This window comes from Ambystoma mexicanum, chromosome 11, assembly GCF_040938575.1.
Source record: "Ambystoma mexicanum isolate Mex_15411 chromosome 11, UKY_AmexF1_1, whole genome shotgun sequence".
Lineage (NCBI taxonomy): Eukaryota > Metazoa > Chordata > Amphibia > Caudata > Ambystomatidae > Ambystoma > Ambystoma mexicanum.
This window is the reverse complement of record NC_090934.1, coordinates 202183013-202191638: the sequence shown is the minus strand read 5'-3', so window position 1 is coordinate 202191638 and position 8626 is coordinate 202183013. Positions and strand designations below refer to the sequence as shown.

Below are 8626 nucleotides of genomic sequence, written 5' to 3'. Positions count from 1 at the left end.
CTGCGTCGATGTTGTTTGCCTGCCTGTCTGAGCGGCGGATTTCTTCATCCACCCAGATGTCAGTTCGGTTATCCGCCGTTGGTAGTGTTTTTCTAAGTTTGAGCAGTGGAGGGGTTTCTTCCAGGGCTTCCAAAATTTCCGCGTCTTAGGGTTCGGTATCAGTGAGTAGTTTTCTTTTGCCTTGTGTTTTGAAGAAGTTCAACAAGGCGTTGGAGAGCAAAGGGGTCGGTAAGCTGCTTTTCCCAATACCCCGTTTTTTACTGATGGTTTGGCTGTCAGTGCTTCGATTAGTTGCAGTTTCTTTCGTCTTGGTTCCATCCTTTTTTTGTTCAATTGTATTTTCTTTAGTGCCGTATGTAGAAGGCATTTGGGATTTACCCCTTCCTCTTTTTTTGTATGGAATCCTTTTTCTGTTTGGAGGAAGTATGGGGTTTGATTTAACGGTGTCAGCCAGAATGGGATCTTGGGTGAGGTCCAGATCTGAGTCTGCTGCTTGTGATCCAATTTGACTTGTTTGGTTCGTGCTTGATTCTTGTGCCGGCAGTTCTTCTGTCTGCCTTGGGGTCTCGATTAGCATCTGGGCAGTCGGAGTGGGAACCACGCCACTCGGGATCAGTACAGAAAGTAGAGGTTCTGATGTTTTTTCTGGCAGCTGAGCTTTGGTGAAGTTGTTAGTTTTAGTAGAGGCGGCCTCTGCGGACGCATGTACAATGGCCAATGTACTTATCCTGGCGGGTGTTGCCTTATGCAACTGCTGTGCGTCAGTGTTTTCCGGGTGGCTATTATATTGTCCAGGGATCAAGTTCGCCGGGGACGATCGAAACACTGGGGGACTTTCGTCATGGCCAGCGGGCTAGGCGTCTGCGTACTGCCGCTCTCAGTATTTCTGCCACTGAGTAAATCTGGGTGGAGAGCCGGGTCGCTTCCCTGGGCCCGCGCCCCAAGGCCCCATGTGAGGGGTCCTCCGACCCTCTCGCAAGTAGAGCCGCTCGCCAAGACGGTGAAGGGGCAGTCGGCACAGGCGGTCTTGGCGGAGGGCGCTTGCTCCAACGATGATTGCAATCCTCCCACTGGACCCGGCGTGGGAAGCCACGTTGAAGACGCCGGGGCCGGGCGCACGGTGAAGTTGACGGTTCGCTGCCTGTTGATGGTGAGATCTTTCGGTTCTTCTCAGAGGTGGATGCACTTTTTTGTACAGTTTGCATAGTTTCTCCAGTGTCGGTGATTCTTAGTAGGGGTTGAGATAAATCTGCGATAGCTGATGAGTCAGGTATTCTGTCCGTTGTAAATATCGAAATTAGCATACACGGATTGCTTGGTTGCTTTGATGTCGTGTTTTTTTTTACGTGGCTCCTGAGACAGTGTTGCTCAGGGTCTTCCTCCATTTTCCACGAGCAACGGGCAGTAGCCGGGATCGAGTGGGGGTCGGATTATGAACGGTGGTGTAGATTCCCAGAGCCCTGTTTAGGTCGGGGAAGTGTGACTTTTCGTGTCAATGTGTGTGTGGTGGTGTGCGTTTTCCGGGACGTTCAAAATGTTCGCAATCAACGAAAACAAAACACACACAGCACAGTCACAGGTTTGATCGCCTACCTCACTGACCGGTAGCTCAGGTTGCGAGTCCGAGGCCCCCAGCCTCTGGCTTCCTACAGCGTACTGCTGCAGACTGAAACTCTGCACGAAACTCCATGCGCGCTGTGCACTGGCAAGGTCTTTTTAAAGGGAGTTGGCCTTTGTTTTCCTTAAAGGCACAATCCACAATCCATAGGGAACTGGAAACTGGAGACAAAACAAAGAACGCAAAGTGTGGCAGCAGCTCCTCTCACCGTGAATACTGCTGCAGACTGGAACTCCGCCATTTTATTGTCTTTTAACAGATTCTCTCCATGGGGAGCGTGTGCCATAGGAATTTGGGGAAGACGCCTACATGATACATGTTGTGCCTCTTTGGCTGCATTGAAAGAGTACATTATGTGTTGTGGATACATTGAAGTAGGTGCGTAATAATTGATTTTTCGCCTGTCTGGGCTGCATGTTCTTGATTATAGTAATTTTACTTTAGTCATTCGATTTTGTTTTTAGATAACACACAGAATTGGTTCCATCTCCAATGAACGATTTTCATGCCTTGAGGAAGGCTGGGCCAATCAAACCATTAGGCTATTGTCAGCCAAAACTCGAGTAGGTGGAGTTTGAATAACTTCAGGCAATTTGTGAAGTTGGTTCCTTCTAGGGATAACTGGGTATTTGTTTACCAGCCATCTGCCTGGGTGGTTTAGTATGAATTGGCACATGCACATTTGGGGCCTCATCACGAGTTTGGCGGTAACCCTTAAATCCGGCGGTAGAGCTATTACTGCCGGATTTAAGGGTCCGCCAAATCAGGGCTTCGGCGGATTTCTCCCCAGCTCTGAGCTGGGGGGAAATCCGCTGAAAATTCGCGCTCATACCGCCGGTGGGAAATCCGCCAGTGGTATGAGCGCAAAATTTCCCCATTGAGCTCAATGGGGAATGGGGCATTCCCGAATGGGGAATGGGGATTTCCAAATCCGCCAAACCTGTGATCCGGCGCTAATAGCGCCTTTGGGTTTGGCGGTAGGGCAGATAGCACCAGCGCTATTAGCGCCAGCGTTACCGCCCAACTCGTGATGAGGCCCTTGGTCTGGTGCAAAGCTGAACCTCAAGTGCCATTTTCTTTTACATGTTATTAAATGTTGTTTGCATTTTACAAGTGTATTTGAAATGTCCCCTGCCATTAGCTCTTGAATGAAATATTCGACAATTGACCCCCTCTTTGAGTTATTACTTTGGAACTACAGGACCCTTTCACTTCGCGTATCATCCCCAAACCAAATTGATACGTGGGTTACTTCTTCCTTGTTGTGAGTTGTCTTAAAATCACTTCATAATCTTGCTCCTCCTTATTTCTCCTCACTTGTTTCCTTCCGTTCTCCTTACTCAATCTATTCGCTCTCAATCTCTATTTCTCCTCACTGTTCCTCGTCCCCCCTGTGCCCAGTTTTGTTTCCGTTCCTTTACTCTACTTGCCCGTCTGCATTAGCATGCTCTCCCACTTGCTCTACGCTCTTTTTCTTCTTATCCTCTTTTCCAAACTCGACTCCAAGAACACCTCTTACCTTCCTAGTCTTTACTGGTTTTTCTTCAAGTTGACTTTTATTGACCGTCTTAATTATGCACAGCGCTTTGGCGTAAAGCACTTTATAAATATAAATAAAATACAAAATACTATGGTTGGGGCCATCTTGTTTTTTTGTTTTAAATGGATATTGGGTTCGCACAATAGGCATGTAACCCAGTTCTCCCGTGATAACAAACACTATTCACACTCCGGATGGAGCGGGGTGCGAATAGCAATCACCCTTTTTTTGAGGGCTGTACATGGCTGGTAACGGGCCACAGCACTCGCCGAGGCCTTCGCTTCACTCAGACCTGCCTAGGCCCTGGATGGCAGGTCTGGACCGGCCATGCTAGCACTAACCCCCCCACCCCGTCCCGAGTGCCATAATGTGCACTACAATGTGAGACAAGCAGTTTGCAACCAGTCTACAATAATTTTTCACAATCTCACTATAATATAAAATATATTAAACAAGACGAAATATTTATGATTCACCCTACTTCAAGTTATGTCAACAGCTACAAAAGAGATTATGAAAGTAGTATCATAGTGTTTTTTGATTAGTGTATACCAATTTTTAGAAAAAAGGTCATACATCTATAGAATGGTCCACATGTAAATGAATCTATAGGGCAATCTAAAGGGATGGCTGCTCGAGTCAATGCAGTGAACGTATAGCAGCATGATGTAATCACACTGATGCCTCTGGCGCCCCGCGCACTGGCATCACCCACCATAAACATGAGGGCCTCCGACATGCAAAGTAATGATTAGGGAATCAGAGGCAACACACAATGGAGAAAAGCACTGCATCCATCACACTGATAATGTTATCATTGCTCCTCCAGTTACTCAATATTACAATAAACACTTAGACCTTCATTTTTGTTTACCTGTTTTTTTTAGAATAATCCATCTAGAGGAGGACTTGAAAACAATGGGTCTGCTCCCCATCATGTTGAACGCTACTAAAGCATGAGCACCCGAATCCAGGTCAGTAATACAATGGATGCACCACACAAATCTATAGGAGTTTCTTATCAATCAAAGCAAATACCAGGCACACATGAGCAAGACAATATTAAAGGAAGCACTCTATCGTTTTCTTTCCTAGAGGGTGGCTGGTTATCCCTCTACCCAGCTCCCCCTACAAGTCTTTCCCATTGTAACCAATTGAGTTATGCAGGGTTTGTTACCAGAAGAGTAAGTCACGTAACGCATTGGAATGCATTACTGTAAGACTAATCATTCAGATAGCTACCATGACTCTATATAAAAATGTTTGTAACATTGCCACTAGAAATATGGTCTCCTCGTGTATTTATATATGTTTTTGTCCCCTTTATTAGACTTTCCTTTACACTATGCATATTGCCTCTGGAAGAAGTTCTGCGAATGCCGCCTGCGATGTTGGGCAAAACATTTATCTTGGAAAACGATAATTATGTACACATTGCTACATCAGAAACAGAGGGATCAAAGATATGAAAAGCCGTATTTTTCCCAGAAGGAATTTGAATAATTAAGAGTGGCATACTATCCAGAATGTACACCCGCAGGCACAAGTCTTGGATGTTGTTCCTTAAGATCGAGAATATCATTTTTTAGGTATATGATACAAGACATGTTGATGTATTTTAAATGTATATTTAGACTGAATAAAATTGACATGAATGGTTTAGAATTACAATAGTTAGCTCTAGTGGAAAATGTATTAACAACATGAGATATTAGATTGTGTGACAGCACACGGAGGAAGCCCAACAAACAACACAAAGGAGGAGGCTGGTACGTTTTTGTATGGAGGGCAGTGTTCTCAATGGGCTCACTTTGAATACACCACAGCAGCCCCATCAGCTCACCAAACTAGCAAGAAACTATCTTTCAGAATGTTTGAATACTTACTGGCTTAGCAGGAGCCCAAATGTAAATAGCCCCAAAGAGTCTAACAGGTAAAATGAAGGTGTGTGAAATGAATGAACTGTAAAATTAACAGTTCTTGAACTGTGGAAATCATTGGAAAAATATGGGACGTATTAACAGTAATAAATAAAAGAAGTGGAACCCACTCCATCAGATCCTGCTCACTTCGACCTCTGCCTGGCATCCATTGAAATTATGGCTTGTCAAACACCATACATCACCCCTACCCTTACTACAAAACCAAGTGACCTCCAGTCAATCCTAGCTGTGTAATCATGACCACATTTGCATTCTGGGACTTGTAGTTTTAATTTCACTTTAACAACTCCCTTCATGCAAAATGATGCTGACAAAAACAGCATGCCTGCCTGGTGATGTCTCGCGTGCCTGGGGGCTCTCTGAAGACTCACTGGTAATAAATAACCCCTCCTCCCCCGCCTCATCACTTCTTTCAAGGATGGAACAGCAACCATCCATTCAGCTGATGCAGGGAGGAGGCGCACCTGCAGGATGGGTGTTGACTGAGCCCACACCAACAATTCCTGTCCGTGCAGCTTGAAATGGTAAAGTTCACTCACATCTTGATCTGCGACCGCAGAACTTCCGCCTGTGCAGCGTGAGTGTTCGAGAGCTCAGTTTTCGGTGAGTAACATGCGCTCTTAAAACTAAATAGTCCTATCCAATATTTCTCTTTTTAAAGTCTTCATGTTCGGTCTTTTTTCGAAGCTGCGCCCTTAATTCGCGTGATCTTTTTGTTGGTGGTGTAATGCTCGTCAACAAGGAAGCGCTCGTTTACAGTCCAATGCTGCGTGGAATCTGCAGACTGCAACGCCGCGGGTGACCCTGTTATAGGCATCCGTTTCCAGGGCGTCACTATGACATATTCACGCGATTGGTCAAATCGTTCAATTGCGGTTATAACCAACCGGAACCTTGTTTGTTAAGTGTAAGTACGTGGATGGGAAATTGGTGCCCTGCCAGTAGGCCTTACAACTTTTCACCTGTGTAAGTGCAGCACTTGGACATTGCAAATAATATATTCCTTCAGTGCATTTGCTGCAGCAGGAAACTAATATGGAATGTTACTAGCGCGAGGGAACATTTCAGGCCATGCTAATTTACCGTGTTTTGTAAGGGGGGGGGGGGAAGGATCACCACAACAACAACAACAAAAAAACATTAAAATGTTTGACGATTGCAACTCCCTTGCAGTTTTTAGTCATGCTGTACTTTCCAAAAAGGATTCCAGTACCACTGGCGGTTGTCTATCACTTATGAACGATTTTTGTGGTCACTTTGTTATGAGAACGATATTTTTTGAGGGGTGTCAATTCTTGATAACATCTGTGGCAATCTGTGGTCGAAGTGTATGAAAAGAGTAGTGGGACTATGTTCCCTGTCTGCTTGTCCCCGCTACTCACAAACCCCATCGCCATGCCAACCCCTACACGCAATATAAACCCCTAAACAAATGCTCCTGCTGTTTAAGGGAAGGTTCAGTGCAGTGCACTGAAGTGCAAGTTTCAACGTCTTCCTACAATTTTATTTTAAAATGAAACCATTGTTTTATTTTTTAAATAAAAGTATAGGAACAGTAAAACTAAATTAAAAAAAGTAGGGGACCACTCCCGCCCACTAAGACCACTGGTGCCAATGCCACGTTATTCTAGTTGTAATTTTATAAGGGCACACAGGATGCCAAGGATACTGTGCGGTAAGACTTGCTGACCTGTGAACTCTTTTCATTACCAAAATACTTTAAAACTTGATAGTACAGAATGCAGTATCAAGAGGTTTTGCACCTCTGGTTGTGCGTGTGTATATTAGGGAAAAAACGAAGTCAAGAAAGGGTTAGGGTGGTCAGATTTAACAAAGCTAAACCCTTGGAATTGAGTGGGTGTGGGAAGTGATGACCATTTTAACCAGCGTTCCCCTGTAAATGGCCCAGATGATGTCATTGTGAATCCCTTCTTTTATATTATGTATGTGCTCATGGGCTCTGCAAAGGGAGGATGGTCACCACTTCCAAAATCTGCTGAATTGTAAGGGTTTTGTGAGTTAAATCTGATCACTTAAATAAAAAATGTTCACTGAATTTGAATGGTTTTGTTTTATTGTTTTTTTGTGGTCGACTAGCCATGGCATTTGGCCCTGGCCACTGTGCATGTTACACCAATTTTCTTTTCCCACAGAGCCATTGCCCCCTGCCTAGTAGTTGTGGTCAATGCAGGTGTGAAATATGTTCTTTTCCCACTCCCTATTCCCGCAATCATTTATTGGAAATCATTTCCGATTATGCCGATTCCTGCGATAATGGAAAAAACGGTTGAAAATTAAAAAATCTTCCCCGTCTACACAGGCACTTACCATGTGTCCTTCTCTTCTTTTCTTGTCCCCCAACTTCCCTAAGTTGCCCTTTCTCTCCCTGACCATCTGCTTTTATCCCCTACCACTCTTCACTTCGTATGATGCTGTTTCTTTTCCAAGTGCGTCTTGTGGCTCTGCTTCTGTAATCTAGCGAGATTCCCCCAGTATTTCCCGGATAAGCTGTAAATGTTCTACCCGTAACTGGCTCCAACTCCAGCCCAATCTAAACTCCCCAACTTCATACGATGTCCTCTTTGCTCCTCCCCATCCCGATCCCGACTTCATTGTATCCTTTTCCTCCTCCAAATAGCATTTTGGGAACTTTTTCATCTTCAGCTTCCTCTGGTATTTTTGTGGGAATTGCTTGCATCGAGCAAAAAATAATATGGCTGCTTTACATTTCTGTAAACCCTCTCTGCTGCAAAGCACCATGAAAAATACATAATGTTTTTGAGGATCAGGGGGAACACCATTCTCTGTTGAATATTTAAAAAAACGATTGGAGCAGATTTACCCCAAATCAGCAAAAGAAATATCTGCAACACTTTGTGCCCAAGTTGTTTCTTATTGGGTACAAATACATACAGCGGTTTTCAAACTACGGGTGTTCTTTATCTTTATGGGAAAATGAATGGGACAAGGTGGAAAACCGTTTTTCTAATAACCTTCATCTTTTAACACATTCTCCCCAACATTTGGGGGAGGGAGCCCATGACAAACTTTTTCTTTAGACTATTTCACCAAATCCGTCAAACGTTCGCAGCACACACATTTATATACGTCTATATACACAGGCGTTACCTTAACTATAGGGTGACACGATCTCCAACCTATTATATTTATTGAACACCCCAGCCAATCAGGAGACTCAGAACATGGTCTTTACCTCATGATAAAGACACCTTTGTGAACAAAGAAAAGAAGGAGAGCAAGCACACCCTTTCTTATATATGTGTTCTGCATACAAGTTCAATATATTCCTTAATTTACAGCTCCACTGGCTCTTATACTAATCTGTTTTTCCTCGGTGCCAGGGAGAAAAAGAACTGACTCTGGTATCAATAAGTCAACAAAGATATAGAAGAAACGAAGTTCATATCGGTAATAGGAACTCCTGTCCCCTGCACACTATTCAATAGTGATGACTTTCCAATCAAAACTTTTTTTTTTTTTGCTGCAGTCTGAATTCACAAAGAC

At 44.1% G+C, this 8626-nt stretch overlaps 1 protein-coding gene across 2 annotated transcripts in view; it reads left to right on the top strand.

Annotated features, from left to right (window-relative positions):
• Positions 1–5508: 5508 nt before the first annotated feature.
• LOC138503246 (pancreatic secretory granule membrane major glycoprotein GP2-like) overlaps positions 5509–8626 on the top strand; it is a 248801-nt gene continuing 245683 nt past the window's right edge. The window contains exon 1 of one of the 2 annotated variants that reach the window (XM_069622840.1): positions 5509–5704. The gene's annotated coding sequence lies outside the window, so the exon portion shown is untranslated. The remainder of the gene's footprint in view (positions 5705–8626) is intronic. The other variant, XM_069622839.1, reaches the window with a different exon arrangement.